Source organism: Mauremys reevesii, linkage group 1, assembly GCF_016161935.1.
Source record: "Mauremys reevesii isolate NIE-2019 linkage group 1, ASM1616193v1, whole genome shotgun sequence".
Lineage (NCBI taxonomy): Eukaryota > Metazoa > Chordata > Testudines > Geoemydidae > Mauremys > Mauremys reevesii.
Window position 1 is genome coordinate 222,674,065 of NC_052623.1, and position 17,136 is coordinate 222,691,200.

The following is a 17,136-nucleotide window of genomic DNA, read 5'->3' on the forward strand; positions in this document are numbered from 1 at the left end:
TTCTGGTCTGACTTTCTGTTTCACATTAGCCATAGAATGTCCCTCAAAATAATTCCCAAGGAAATTGGAGGAGATTTTTTAGAAAACCAAAGGTGGTGGAATCTCCATCCTTCAAAGTTTTTAAAGGTCAGCTTGACGAAGCCTGCCTGGGATGATTAGGTTGGGGTTTATTGTGTATTTCATTGTCATGGTTTTTGTTCCTATGGCAACTGAGTTAGATTATTAGGGGATAGACCATCCAGCTTCGGCCGGTTGGGTGAGCTCTGTGTCGGTAAATAAAATGGTAGTTTTGTTAGCTGTCTGCTGTCTGGCCTCAAATGATTTCTTCCTAAACTGGCTGCCCCAAGGATATAACAAGTGGCGACGAGGATGGGATTCCGGTGCTGCTCCAGTAACAGAAGGAAGTAGAAGTCAAGGTAAAGAACAAACAAACAAACAAAAACCTGCTTGTTTGCACTGACTGTGAAAGTGAAACTAAAAATCATGGCTACTCTGACCAGGCCACTGGAACCTTTTGATGAGAATATAGAGCAATGGCGTGTGTATACTGAGCGTTTTGAGCTTTTTGTTATTGCAAATGACATTACAGAAGCAAAGAAGGTGCCAATATTCTTAAGTGTTGTAGAGGCTAAAACCTTCTCCCTGCTACGCAGCTTACTACACCCTGTTAAGCCTGAGACTAAATCTTACAGTGACATTGTGGAAATCCTGGGGTCCCATTTTTCCCCAAAACCACTGGTAACTGCTGAAAGATATAGGTTCCACAAAAGAGACCAAAAGGAAGATGAAACAGTTGTACAATTTGTAGCAATTTTAAAAAAGCTAGCAGAACACTGTGAATTTAAAGAGATATTAAATGATGCCCTGCGTGACAGGTTAGTGTGTGGCCTCTACAGTGAAGCTATACGAAAGCGCCTACTGACAGAGGCTCAGCTTACATTACAGAAGGCTGTTGATATTGCTGTCTCCGTGGAACTGACTACAAGGGAGGCGCAATACATCGGTGCATCCCCTAGAGTGGAAAAAGTGTCACAAGAACCGACCCCCAAAACTGTGCAGAGTCAAGAATGTTACCGCTGTGGTAAGCCAGGTCACCAGGCATCAGAATGCTGTTGTAAGGACCTGGTGTGTCGACACTGTGGCAAAAAGGAACACATTGAGTGTGCCTGTAAACAAAAGAAAAAGAAGCCTGTTGTCTGGCCGACAAAAAGAAGAACCCTGCATACCCTAGAGCAGACCCAGGATGATCAAGGTGATACCTCATCGCAAGAGGAAGTGCCACTGCATGTTTTATCTTTGGCAGTGGGCTCACATGAATACTGGGTAACCCCGCTGTTGGACGGCAAACCTATACGCATGGAACTGGACACCGGTGCAGCTGTCTCGCTGGTCTCCAAGACTGTATAAAGAAAACCTATAGAATCTTCCGCTTAAGGCAGCAAAAACTGTTCTGAAGACGTATACGGGAGAAGCTGTGCCCATGTTGAGCACTATTGATTTTAAGGTGGAGCTCAATGGACAGCTGCTAAATTGCCACTGTTTGTGGTGAGAGGTAACTACCCAGCCTTAATGGGTAGGTCTTGGCTTGGGAAGATTCAACTGAACTGGGCAGAAGTGCACCGGATGACTAAAGAAGAAACCAATCTAACCCCTATACTAAGGAAACATGCTGCTGTTTTTGGAGATGATTTGGGAAGTATAAAGGGAATCACTGTGACATTGAACATTAAACCTGACAGTCCACCAAAATATCTGAAAGCCCTAACTGTGCCATATGCCATCAGGCCAAAAGTTGAAGCAGACCTGGAGCGTCTGGTCACCAATGGAGTCCTAATACCAGTTACCCATAGCCCATGGGCCACTCCTATCATTCCAATAGTGAAGAAAGATGGCTCTCTCCAGATTTGTGGTGATTTTAAAGTCACTGTCAACCCAGTGTTGTGTGCAGAGCAATACCCGCTTCCCCGCATCAATGACCTCTTCGCAGGCCTGGTTGGGGGATAAAAGTTCAGTAAGATTGATCTGAGTCAAGCATATGTTAGCCAAAAGGGCTCGTTTTCCCCCCGGAGCTTACCTAATTACACCAAGGAGGCACGGAAGACCAGGAAGACGAGTACCATTAGCTTTATTGATCGATCAGCTGAGCGGGTGTTCTCGTCCCGGCTAGTGCCCGAGAGAGACACACCTTTCATGGCCAAGCGGCCTACCTTTATAGCTGGTAACAAACAACTTAGCCTACGTTTGTCTACGTCATTTGGTTGACCTATAGACCCTGTACATGTATCTATTAGGGGATAATTGGATATGCAGGATACATATATCATTTTTCAGAGGGGTAGCCGTGTTAGTCTGGATCTGTAAAAGCAACAAAGAATCCTGTGGCACCTTATAGACTAACAGACGTTTTGCAGCATGAGCTTTCGTGGGTGAATACCCACTTCACCCACGAAAGCTCATGCTGCAAAACGTCTGTTAGTCTATAAGGTGCCACAGGATTCTTTGTTGTTTTTATATATCATTTTGTGGGGGCTACAAGATACATACAGCTGTTGAGGAAACATTTGTCATTCTGAAGGGGAAACAAGATACACCCATCAACCCTTTGTGCTATATACTTTGGAAACATTCATGGGAACACAGCTGCATATACTGGGGAGCCAACATATACTTGGGGAGCCAAATAAAACTGATAAGCAAAATAGCTGACATAGGTAAATACACGGCCTTCAGTCTAATGAGTTCTGTAAGCTTTCCAACACAGTTTGGACAAGCATAGCATAACTTTGGTTCACTCAGGCCTAATACAAAAAGGCTTCATTAGCACTATGATTTTCCAACACATATTTACAGATGCACGTTGATGAAAAGTCCCAAGAGCTGTTGACGCATAAGAGGCTTTATCGATACTGTCACCTACACTTTGGAATAACACCTGCTCCTGCCCTGTTCCAGAGGGCTATGGACCAGATCTTGTGTGGCTTGTCAGGAGTTCAGTGCTATCTGGATAATATCCTGGTCACTGGAAGAAATGAAGAGGATCACTTAACGAATTTAGAGGCTACCCTACAAAGACTGGAAGAGTATGGCCTATGAGTTTGCAAAGACAAGTGTGAATTCTTCAAGCCCTCTGTTGAATATTTGGGACACATCATTGATTCTGCAGGTCTTCATAAGGCCCCTGCAAAAGTTAAAGCTATTGTGGAGGCTCCCCCACCTCGAAATGTAACCCAGCTGCGCTCGTTTCTAGGACTACTGAACTATTATGGAATGTTCATCTCACAGTTAGCCACACTGCTAAAACCATTTCACGAGCTCCTTGGGCAGAACAAGGCCTGGAAGTGGACTGAAGCCTGTGATGTTGCATTTAACAAAGCTAAGGTTGCATTGCTAAATTCTGAAGTTCTAAAGCACTTTTATCCATCCTTACCCCTACAATTTGCCTGCGATGCCTCCCCTTATGGAGTGGGTGCAGTCGTGATGCCTCCCCTTATGGAGAGGGCTTTCACACATTATGCCTTCAGGAGAAGAGAGACCTATTGCTTTTGCTTCACGCACTCTAAGCAAAGCAGAAACTAACTATGCCCAAATCAAACGTGAGGCATTAGGAATTGTTTTTGGAATTTGAAAGTTTCATCAGTACCTGTTTGGGCAAAAGTTTACTCTTCTCACAGACTATCGACCTCTGATATCAATTTTTGGACCCTACACAGGCATTCCCCCATTAGCTGGTAGTCGTATGCAACGTTGGGCATTGTTACTTTCAGCACACACATATGAAATCAAATATCGGAAATCCACTCTGCACAGCAATGCAGATGGCTTCTCAAGGTTGCCTTTCCCGGTCAAACATCAAGATAGTGCCCAAAAGGAAATCTTCTACTTTGAACAGGTAGTTAATACACCCATCACTGCTACTCAGATAAAGAAGGCAACTCACGTTGACCCAGTATTGTCACAAGTTATGGACCTGGTGATGCATGGAAAAACTCGACAAACCTCTCCGGTCTCACCTGACCTTGTTACCTACATGTCCAGGAGCACGGAGTTATCGGTCCAATCTGGTTGTTTGTTGTGGGGGAGACATGTCATTATTCCACCACCACTGAGATCACAGATGTTAGAACAGCTACATTCCAGTCACTGTGGAATAGTGTGCATGAAGGAAATTGCACTAAGCTATTTTTGGTGGCCTGGATTGGACAGTGCTATTGAAGAGAAGGCAAAAGTTTGTATGTCATGTTAGGGTGTGAGGAATACACCCCAGTGGGCACCCCTACACCCATGGGACTGGCCTGAAAACTCGTGGCAACATATTCACATTGACTTCGCTGGCCCCCTTGAAGGAAGCATGTTCTTGGTGGCAGTAGATGCCCATTCTAAATGGCCAGAAGTCTCTATAATGCAGTCCACTACTGCAGAGAGTACTATATCCAAAAACTACGAGGACTCTTTAGTCGTTTTGGTCTGCCAGAACAACTTGTGAGCGACAAGGACCGCAGTTCATCTCTCAGGAGTTTCAAAATTTTATGAAGGCAAATGGGATACACCACATCACGTCAGCACCATATCATCCATCCACCTACGGATTAGCTGAAAGATTTCTGCAGACAATGAAACACGCTTTGAAATCAGCAAGGGGACAACACTCCATTCAAAAGCGTCTGGATACCTTCTTACTTTCCTACAGAAACACACCTCATGCTACGACCCAGGCATCCCCGGCCTTTCTAATGATGGGACGACAGCTGCACACTTGCTTCGATCTGCTGAAACCTTCTGAATCCTGACAAATTGTGCAACATCAGCAGCAATATCAAGTCATCAGACGGGCACCCAGAGCAAAAGACTGAACCTTTAGCCCGGGACAGCCAGTTATGGCTTGGAATTATACTTCCAGAGCTAAATGGGTCCCTGCCACAATCATCACTCAAACAGGACCTGTTTCCTACACAGTCCGGACTGCAGAGAATCTTACCTGGCGGCGACATGTAGATCAGCTGTTGCCAGGTCATGCCAGTCCTCAGGACACATCTGCAGTTGAGAGGTCTGACTTCACCTCTTCTGGTGAGACACCGAATCACGAATCACCTGTTCCTGACTGTTCTCCTCCATTACTGCCGGTGGCTGAGATACCCCTTTGCCCAGCACGAGCTGATACCACCTCCTCACCTGTTCATGCTGCGGACCCTGAGCCCATGGTACTTTCGGGTGCAACAACACCAGAAATTCGCTCTAATCCACCTAGAGATAGAAGGCCTCCTCATCGGCTGGATCTTTAGTTAGGGCGAACCCACGGTTATGGGGTAAAATAATCCCCAGGGTTTAGCCGGGAATGGAGGCAGTCTACCCTCCTTCTCTAGTCTAGTGTGTGTTTTATTTAGGGGATGTTCTTATTGGGGCGGGAGGAATATGTTGTGTATTTGGTTGTCATGTTTTTTGTTCCTATGGCAACTGAGTTAGATTATTAGGGGATAGCCCAGCCAGCTTCGGCCAGTTGGGTGAGCTCTGTGTCTGTAAATAAAATGGTAGTTTTGTTAGCTGTCTGCTGTCTGGCCTCATGTGATTTCTTCCTAAACCGGCTGCCCCCAAGGATATAACAGGGTTGGTGCTGATATGAGCAGGGGATGGACTAGATGACCTCCTGAGGTCTCTTCCTACCTTATGATTCTATGAATTGGTAACCATTAAAACATGCTGGTTTTGCAGGATACATAAGAACAAAAAGGTTGACTGAACCTTTTTTTTTTTAAATTTCAAACAAACTGAGGTAAAGAAGTATCTCTAGTTCGTGCATTGAACAGATTGTTCCTGGTCATAAGCCTCCTTCCAGATTTTAGAAGTAGTAGCTCACATTTCCTCCTCTCTAGCATTTATTCATATATTACAAGAGAAAAAGAAGCCTTCATCCTTTTTCAATTCCCAATCAGTTTCTTAAATTTGAATGAAGTAGCTTCATCAACTGAACTGAAGAAAATATTCCTTCTGCACCTGCAGAAGAGACTATTGCTGCCAAAATCTGGCTATTTCAGCAACTTCTGGACCCCCAAGTGCTTAGGCAATGACTTCCAACAGTTCAGTGGTTTGACTTCCTCTGAAACGTGGCAGCAAACATGGACTTCATATAGTTATTTAATTTAAATTAGTTTAATAGACTAGAGCAACTATAGGCCTTAATATAGCTTGTCATAGTTTCACATTTTATACCTGACAGCTTTGTTAAAAAAAACACAACTGTTTTTAAATTTACATTTCAAAAATCCAGTTTAAATTAAAAAAAATCCATTTTGGGTTTTTTTGGTTTTGAAAAAGCCATTGATTAGTATTCACATTGATTTCAGAAGAACTACTTCATTCGGGAGTATCATAAACTGCTCCTATTCTATTAAAGGAGAGGAGGCAGCAAAATTAATCATACCAGTAATTTGTTGTGTCTTATCTTCTCAATCTTAAACAAACAAGTTTCTGAAACTCTAGCTAGTCTCTTTTGTGTAGGGCCAGCTAAGAGGTGGTAGAAGGGGCAGGAAATATTTGTTCCCTTTTGCTCATCCCTTAACCTTCTCTTTGATTGAGTTCCTGTAGCCTGTCAGCACAAGGAATGTTTTCTAATCCTTTCATCATTCATATGAACCCTGTCCAATTTATCAGCATCTGTCTCAAATTGTGGACACGAGAAGTGGATACAATATTCCAGGAGTGGTTGCACCAGAGCCCAATACACAAATATGGAAACTCTCTATTTCTACCTGAGATTCTGCTATGTATGGCTCCAAGGGTCACATTGGCCCACATTGGCCCACTGTGAGCTCATGGTCAGCTGATTATCCCCCATGACCCCAAGCCTTTTTCAGGGCTGCTGCTTCCCAGGATAGAGTCCCCCATCTTGTGCATAGAGCCTATATTTCTTACCTTCTACCCAGATGTTGACTTATTTTGACAAAATCCACACAGAAATGAAACAAATCACAAAAAATGTCCTCCCCACAAATCCTCTCTTGGTCCTCACAGCGAGACTGCGAGATGGAGGCTTGTTGCAGCAAGGTTACAGGGGTCTTCAAGGTTCCTCCTACCCCGCATCCCTGTCCTGCCTGGCTGTTGTCAAGGGAGCTCTGTGAGGTTACAGCTGCCTCATCATCTTTGCCCAATAGGCTGAGTTCCTGCCAAAGGCCTTTGTGAAGTCACTGCCACACCCACCTTTCCCTGGCAGGCCTGATGTCTGCCCCTGCCCAGCCCAGCTGGATGTTTGAGCTGCACCCCGGATCACCCCACTTGCTCATTATTAATTCTGGGGAGCAATCAGCCTACCCAGTAAAACAACAGAGTCTGTTCCTCACCCCGCACTGAGTTTTTTATACAGGTGTTCGTTGTGAAACAATTTGATCTCCTAATCCAGCCTCTATTTCACGGGCTATGACATTTCACACACTTAGCACCATATTAAGCCCAATGGATTGTAATTCACTAAAAGGCACCTTCCAGAATGACAACCAGTTGTGATGTGAGGACACCTGTAAACAGAGAATCCACCTCTTCCCTGGGTAATTTGTTCTAGTCTCTCTCACTGTAAAAAATGTGTGCCTTACCTCTCATTTGAATTTCTCTGGCTTCAGCTGACAGCCATTGGTTCTTGTTTTGCCTTTCTTGGCTAGATCGAATTAGCCCTGCCCCGTGAAATCCGATCTCCCGGGCCTGCTGGGAGCCCCCCAGCCAGGAGCACCCCAGTAGGGGCCTCCAACCTGTTTGTCTTTGGGGTTGAGGACAGGACTTCCCCTGTATGGCTGCTCTCCGTGGGGATATCAGATGCACCTCCAGAGGCAGTGAAGAAGCAAGTACACTGCATCAGCCTGGCCTTGGGCTCAGGGCTTTGGCCTTGGCAGCTTCTGCTTCAGTCACATCTCTGGGTGCCCGGGCTCAGAGCTTCTGACCCCTGTGGCTGCAGCTGGTGCATAGGGTTGCAGCACCACTCAGGGTCTGGCCCTGCTGCTCCTCCATAATTATGGAGGGGAAGACGAGCCAAACTGGACACACCCTGCAACCCCATGTGCCAGCTCACAATGCCCAGAGCAGGGAGCCAATCCGGGGGCTGCCCCCTCTGCACTGGGCCAGGATTCAGTGCTGTGGTGCTGGGGTGTAGGGTGCATATAGGTAATGGTGGGTCACAAGAAAAGCAAAATGCAGTTAGTGGGTAGTGTTAGGAAAAAGTGAGGGAACCACTGCTCTAATTTACCTAACTCAGGTACCAGAGCAGTGAAGCTGCAGCAGCAGAAGCTTCAATGCAGGCTAGTCCCAGGCTAGCACAGGGTTCTGGATGGGCTTGTACAGAGCTGATGAAGCACATGCTGCTGTGACTTCACTGCTCTGATACCTGAGCTAGCTAGATTAAAGCTTGAGCCAGTGTGTCAGATCAAGCTGTGATCACACCCTGTGATTACCGTGTAGACATACCCTCCTGTAGCAGGGTGGGCACCTGCTCCTGCCCTGAAGGGCTTAAAACAGCCCTGGGAGAAGGCTGTGGCAGGGCATAGCAGCAAGCCTCAGCTGATTGGGGAAACAGCCACAGCTAGGGCCATGCCCCAATCAGGCCGCAGCTGGCCCTGTAAAAGGATTGCAAGCCAGGAGCTCAGACAGTCTCTCTCTCTGGATGTTGAGAGGGATGGGTCTGGCTGCTGGCAGCTGAGCAGGGTACCTAAAGTGGAGCAGGGCTGGGGAAAGGCCAGAGGATCTGAGGAGCTCCAGCCTGGAAAGCCCCCAGGCTGCAGGCCTTGTTAAAGGCTGAGAAGGGTACTGGGGTTGCAGTGGGGCAGCCTAAGGGTAGGCAGATGCAGCATGTCCAGACCGTCCTTGCCGATGATGAGTGGCAATTATACTGCAGTCTGCCCCAGTGAGTGGGGACTTGATGGTGACTGGCAGTAGCCAAAGACTGAGGTGAGGTAGAAATAGAGAGTTCCCCTGGGTGGGGAGACCCAGAGAGTGAGGGTACTGCTAGGGGGTAGCACCCAAGATAAAGGGGCACTGGGGTCCAGGAGGGACACAGGGGCCTGAAGCAAGTGGGACTCTGGCCTGCAGAGGGCACTCCAAAGGCTGGAAAAGCTAATTCCTTGGATGACCAGCAGGAGGCACCATACCAGTCAGTCGGCACATCGCTACACCTGCAAAATGAAAGAAAAGCCAACAGCAGATGAATTGCTGAATTGCTAAATTATGACCCACTGCAAAGAGGGCTGGGCAAAAGTGTAACATCAGACATCTCTACTAAACTGCATGGGGTGGTTTCAGGTGATCTTAGCCTAGACACCTAGACTAGTCATCCCCACATGGGTTAAAAAGGACATTCTGCATAAACTGCACAGGGGCCACCAAGCCAGCCCCAAATGCACAGAAACAGCTCAACAGTCAGTTCAGTGACCTTGACTGAGCAACAAGTACCAGAGAGAGGTGAGAACTCTGAGACCTGCACTCACATCAGAACCAACCAGCCAGAACCATTGTTACCTTCCCTCCCCGAAACAAACCATAGCAGAAAGATCTTCTCCAGTTGGCTAATGGAACCTCTCTTCCATTCACTGGTTGTTTGTCAAGATTTATTGAAGTAGCCAAGCTGCTAACCACTACAGCACAGACAGTGGGGTCAGGATGAAATCCATGTTTGGCTGCAATGGAACCCCACTGCAAGTCCTCTCTGATAATGATCCTCAATTTGTATCAGAAACTGTTAGGTTTGCAAAGCCCAGCAGTTTCACCCATGTGACATCCCAGTCTTTACAAAACAGAGCTTTCAGTAAAAATGGTGAAACAGCTTTTTACAAAACCCACAGGCCTTACATGGCCCTGTTCCCATACAGACCAGCACCTCTGACAAATAGATGTAGCCCTTATGAGTTGCTGAGCTGAGGGTCATCATCTCAACCATCCCTTCACTCTTTGACCTTCGTTGGCCTGAGTTTCCAGTGCTATGAAGGGAGGAAGAACAACCTAAAGCTATCAGAAGAGAATCTTTGTCAGACATCACAGAATCAAACCCTGAGGGAGTTGAACACAGGAGATCATGTCTGGTTGAAAGGCTCCCCAGAAGAAGGAATAGTTCAGGCACAGCTGAACACTCCTCGATCTTACTGTATATGAGTTCTGGAGTATCATTTGACACTCAGTTCTTTCACCAGGTAAATCTCTGGAGCATTCATATCCCCCTGCTCATACAGACCAACTACTGCTTGTAACCTCAGGAACCTTTTTGCATGGCCTATTACTCCCCCAAGTGGGGCAAGGGAGCCGCCAATGGCCTCTTCCCAAGTTAAAGGGTTTATGTTATTTACATATCATTGGGCATCTGGTAAGTCCCTTCTTCTTCGCCTGAAATTACGGAGGCATTCTCATGGGAAGGACCCTAGCACTCGGAATTGTGGGAAGAGTTGGGTGGGATAACAGATACCTGACCAGTTAGCTGGTAACGCAGTGTAAGCTTTGGTCCCACAAACCCAATGATGGCCTATTAAGGCCGGGAAGGGTTGGTTGCAACCATTTGTCACATAGGTGCCTGCAAAGGATAAGTAAAGGGCACAAGGTAATTCTCCTTACAAGGAGTGGTGTTATTTGCATGGCATTGAAAGATTGTATTGTTTTCACTAAAAGTTACTGTAGGGGGAACATGAGATTGATTTTTCTGTTTGATCCCAGGTTGAGAAAAAAATCATATCCTCATACCCGGCCCGCCACTCTTTAGTTTTGTTTGAATAATCCCATACACCATTGGCCACAATATGCTGAAGGCAACGGCTTTTTCCCAGATCCATCCCTGTCCCATTACACACCCAACACCAATGACCTTTTCCCTCCACCACACTTATCCATTTAGATAATTTATTCCCACTGTTCCCAAGTGTCATTGCTGTTCCATGTTTTGTTAAATGGACGAGGTCCTCCAGTGAGGTCTAGGGAACTGAGTGGGATTGCCAGGACAGGAACACCAGCTTGAGAGTGGGCTGGGATGTGGCTGCAGACCCAGAAATTAGAAATATTAAGGGTCTGAGCTATCCACACTTGCTGCTGGATAAAATAATTGTCATTGTGGACTCCCCAGGCCTTAAGACACCAGCAGCCGAGGAACAGGTGCCACCAGAGGCGCATGTTGGAGGCAAGGCCCTTCTGGTTCTGACAACCTCAACTGAGGGAACCACAGTCACAGTTTTACATCCACCAGGCAGCAGGCGCTAGGTTTGCTACTGCTTCTTCTTGGGCCTTGCTTTAGCTCGCCGTCTGCTTCTGGCAACCCTTACAAGAGTGTAGATTGTAAGGTATTGCGGGCTGTTCCTCTACATCTTCTTCTGGTGTCAAAATTGACTCTGCGTGGTTCTGAGGTCATGATTGCTTCGCTGCCTTTTTACACTGCGAAGCATGTATCCACGCTGCAATGCCAGATAGTTTAACAGCTGTCTGGGTAGTAAGCAGTACCTGATGAGGACCCTTCCACCGGGGCTCCAAGGCCTGTTTTTGATGATGGTGATGTACGTAGACCCAATCACCTGGCTCGAGGTCGTGGCAAGTGTTGTCAGAAGTGCTACTGGTGTGGTGCTCTGCTTTCTCCAATGTTAATATCACTTGGCTGTGTGCGTGTGTTCCCTCTGTGTGCTGCCCCAGCTCTGCGCAGATAGCTGACACAGCACACCTGACGAGAACCCCCAATAACCACAGAGTCTAGTAAGATGCAAAGTCATGTCAGCTAGGTTTATTGCGATCCTGGACACAATGGCAGTTCCCCGTAGATTACTTAGTCTACCGGGCATACTACAAGAAAGTGCCTCTTGGCAATGGACTCAGCTCAGTTAGTGGCGGGACTTTCCACTGCCCCCTCGGCTGGACAAAGACACCGCCCCAGGGATGCATTCTTATACACAGGTACAAACAAGTTACACATCACTTCTGACGTATTGAGGTGCAACCCTTCCACGTAGCAAGGTACAACCCCTCTACGTAGTAAGCTACTGCCTCTGACCTTGTACATGTTAGTTCGAACAAAACGACTCTATCCATCATATTACCCTTTTTGCCCTGTCATTGGGATGGGCCAGCCTGTTCTTTGTTATCTCTGTGGAATGTGCAAGTATGTGAATGTTCAGTACCTTTTAGGTACGTATCTTCTTGCAGCATCAGCCCTTTCCTTTCCAGCTTCTGTAAGCAGGGCCTGCCTCTGGCTCACAGCTTAACTTTGCTTTATGTTAGCAAGTCTTGACCATTACTTTAGTTCAGGCCTTAGGCCTCATACCGGGCCTCTGATACCAAGGTTTATATCCCAGGGCCTCCTCTTACTACATTCCCACACTTTTTGTCTTTTTATGGGGAGGATGTTTACCCATCGTCCCAGAAAAGCATAATGCATGGACTAAAGGTAACCCAGTGGGCTAAACACTGTTATGTGGTTACCTTTTTTTACCATCCATACACTTATGCCCCATCTGTCTGTTTCGTCTGCACATTCCCTCATACAACTGGCAGACAGTTTTCATTATCCAATTCATTTTGGCCCCTTATGGTGGGCCTGGGAATGTTAGGCCCGGGACCATGACTGAGGAATGTAGTATTATGATTGAGCCTTAGAGGCACTCCCAAATAATTAATATATATGAATTATATGGATATGGCATATATATTTGTAGTGTGTATGTATGTAGTGGGCATATATGTATAGTATGTATGTGTACATATGACACCACCTTATATCCAAGCATAACCATGTTTTTCCAGTCTGCTGGTGTACTCTGGCCCTTTTACTTTTGTGACACAGATAGAAACACACTCTTATTAGGGCAATTCCAGTGACTATCTCTCTCATTATTAGTAGTAGGCTGAGTGTTTTAAAATACTGGGATTGGGATTGTGATAGTGTGTCCCACACTGCTATGTATATGAGAAGTAAAACAAAAATTTGGAGTAGTGACACTACCACTGAGGCCTTTATATATAAATATATTGTAATTAGTTACTACACAGTACTGTCCATTCATATTATAGGTTATCCTTAAGGCTGGTTGTCACCCTCTGGTCAGCTTTACTGGGCAGGAAACAGAAGTGGGTAGCTTCTCTGTTCCATTGGTTGCTGTAGATCCAGTTGTTTCTTATGGATGCTGTCTTCCAGATAACCTACTGAACAGACAGTAACCAATTTATCAAATATTGCTGTGTCAGGATTTAATATTGATACCCAGACACTGAACAAGATTGTTTTGAATAACATGTGCCTTAGCTAGGATGCAGTGTTACTGACCCAAATTATGACTGGTACTAACAGGCAATTTGTTTACCCAATTTGCAGTTACTATGTAACTTAATTTCTTTACCAATTTGTTTTTTCCTTGCCTTCATGTTGTTTGCTGCCATTTATTTGTTGATTTTTTACCTGTGTGTTGGTTAAACAATTTAGCAAGGTTATGCACATTGTACATGTTGTACAGCAATCATACAATACAGCAATAACACAGCAATACAATGATAATACAGTAGTACAGCAGTAATACAGTTGTTTTTACACAGTAACCAAGTTGAAATTAAATGACAGTTTTCCTGGTCCAGCTAGTAGTTTTTAGCTGATTGTTAACTTAATTGTCCATATATGGTAGATAGAGGTGTATTTGACCAGTCTCTTATTTATAAAGCACTTCATTTTTCTTTTCTTGATGCTTGGGGGTTTCTTCACTGTATACAGATATGAACTGGTGTCTTCAGGGTGTGATTTTTTTGGCATCTTTTATCTGTGGGATGCAACTTTTGTTAGTTAACAGTAAAGTTTTTTTGTTTGTTTGTTTTCAGTAACCCAAACTTAATATACAGTTTTAATTTAGTTTGTTTACAATGTAATAAGAACAATGTAATAGGGACCGAGCCTTTTGTAACACAAGCTATACTTTTGCAATTGTTGCATAGACATTCATTTTTATTTGGGGTGCATTACTAATATTTAATACTAAATGTAATGCTTAGCGGCTAAAATAAATGTTCATAATATTCCATGAGAAGGTATATTGCTTTGTTACAGCAAAAGAGTTAGTAACATAATTTTAACTAGCTTTTTAGAGTTAATTTGCTTGTGACACCAACTTCATTCTTGTTAACTGTTTAGAAGCACAAACCTTAACAACCATTGCTTCCCATTAACATAACATAACAAAAGAAAAGCAAATAAAACTAAACCAACTATAAAATTAAACCAAAATAATTTTTAAATACAGATACATGCAAATACTTTGAGGGTATACTTTCATGATGCTCCGTTAAGTTTGGGAGCCAAAGGCGGAAACCTGTTGAAATTGTTTGGTTAGCTTTATGCATAAATTGTTATTTTAAAACATGTTGGTTATGACATTCTTATAACTATATTTAAAAGTGCAAACAAGTTTATAAAAAGCCCAAACAAGAAATTGACATTTTGTTAATATTATTTTTACCTTAATGTTGAGGTTTCCCCTTACATTTTTTCTTTGAATAACAATTTAAAAAAAAAACTTAAAAAACCCAAACTGTAATTGATAAAAGAGAATTCTTTTTGTTTGCAATTGCATTACTTGTTGAGGCAGAAATATATGTACATATATTTGTAACTGAAACCTTTTTGAACTTTGCACAAAAATTGGTGCTAATAATACTATGATTACACCCTAACCATGATTTTAAAATAGTGTGGTACCACATCTTATATATATATTTAAAAGGGTATAAAATTGACTTTTGTTGCAACAAAATAAAAATAATTTTAAAAAAATAGTCACGTGACACACACAACATAGACACAAGACACACACATGACATACAGGACAAACTTACAATTAAAAACAAACGGTGCCAGAATTCTATTCATAACAATACAAAATAACACAACCAAAAATAAAAAGTAAAAACGGTTAAACATTTGAATAAACAAGTTATTACCTTATTTAAAACTTGTAGCACAAATTTGATAAAAAATATATTAATATTTGCCAAATGTATTGTATTAATTTGGTAACCAGGAATTTTGCATTACTTTATATTTAACATTATTTTAAAACTCTGCTACATGGAAATAAGAAGAGTCCATGTTTCAAATATTAGTTAGTGGTTAGGATTAGAAGCAGAGAGTGCATTTCTGTTGCTTGGCGACCATATCTTCAAGAAAGTTAGGAATAATTCCAGCTGTTGCATTCCTGAAGGGTTAAAATAATTAATTTACTGGATTTATTTAAAGTTTTTACCTTGTTTTTTTTTTTGTTTTGTTTCTTGTTTTGTTCTGTTTTCAATTGCTTTATCTTTTGGAGGTTTCTGTAAAAATTATAACTTTTAAAACAAAGAGAGAGAGCAGAAGTGAGGAGAGGCGGGGGAAAAGGGAGGGTGAAGAGAAACCTAGGAAGGTAGTGAGACCTGAGCCAACAGAGATTAACTTCATCAAGGTATCTGAAATTACAGGCAGCAGCAGCACGTTTAGCAAACTGAGAAAACATATAAAAGACAAAACTTAACCGGTATGTAAAAATATTTGAGAAAGAAGGTCCTATTTTTAGATATGAGCGCGGAGTGTGGTTCCATGGGTTAAAGCAATTGGGAACCTGCACAGTTGGGAATTGCGCCCCTGGTTTTTATCTTGGCTCTGAAAGGAGATTGGGGGTAGTTACCTGCTCTTGTAAAACTTGAATTTGTTCCCCCAGTGTCTGTTGCTTTTGTGTGCATGCCAAATGGATAGTGGGAGTGCCCTTTTTTGCTGCAGTTAACTGTTTTGGGGCAACTCCATGTGTTAATGCATCAATTCTAGGTGTCAGCCCACTTAATTTCAGTTTTTTACTTTGAAATTCTTTTTTATTCACTCCCCTGTGATCGAGTCGCAGCTCCTGTCTCCTAATATGCTCTGTGAACTGTTCCATTTTTTCCTTCATTTGATTTACCAATTCAGTGAGAGTATTGTTTGCTACTCTTTCCTTCTGTGCACTTACTTGTCCTGTTCTGACAGGCAGCAGTCTAGGTTCCGGTTTAAGTTTAACTGGAACCTGGTTTTTATCATAAGGTGATGGTTGCAATGCAATGGACCCCATTTCATCTTTTAATTTTACTAGGGCCACCTTTTTCCACTTCTGCCCCCATTCTTCGTGCACTGTAACAGTACTTGAAGTACGTTGAACACTAGGGGACGGCACTTTTTGCTTCTGCAGGTTTTCCACAGCTGTCTCCAATTTTTTATTTTCCTGCTTTACTTTCTCGAGCATATGATGAGTCTGGACTGCCTGTTGCCCTGCTAACAGAGCTTGGGCTTTCCAGTGCTCGACTGCCCGGGTTGCCTCTTCTACTTCTCCTGTTTTTTCTGTTACTTGTTTGGCCAGCATGCCAGCATGCTGTTTAAGCCATCTCACTGCCATAGACATGAGTTGCAAAATTCTTGCTTTTTTACTTTTATTACTGTTTCTCAGAGCCTCGATTTCTACCATCGCTCTACATATGCCAGTCCATGTTTCCTGCTCGCTTTTTAAAATTTATATGGACCCCCCTTACTGGCAATCCAGCGGGTCCAAGAGTTATCAAACTCTGTGGGGATCATAAAGGAGGGGATCAGGGGGTTCCCTAGCTCGAGGTTTGCTGCCATGTTGGATTACGATTCTTACTATGGCAGGTTCGCTTACTCACCAGATCAGCGGTCGGGATCACCAGTGTTGTCAGAAATGCTGCTGGTGTGGTGCTCTGCTTTCTCCAATGTTGATATCACTCGGCTGTGTGCATGTGTTCCCTCTGTATGCTGCCCCAGCACTGCGTAGAGAGCTGAGACAGCAGACCCGACGAGAACCCCCAATAACCACAGAGTCTAGTAAGATGCAAAGTCACGTCGGCTAGGTTTATTGCGATCTTGGACACAATGGCAGTTCCCCATAAATTACTTTGTCTACCGGGCATACTACGAGAAAGTGCCTCTTGGCAATGGACTCAGCTCAGTCAGTGGCGGGACTTTCCACTGCCCCCTCGGCTGGACAAAGACACCGCCCCAGGGATGCATTCTTATACACAGATACAAACAAGTTACACATCACTCCTGACGTATTGAGGTGCAACCCTTCCACGTAGCAAGGTACAACCCCTCTACGTAGTAAGGTGCCGCCTCTCACCTTGTACATGTTGGTTCGATCAAAACGACTC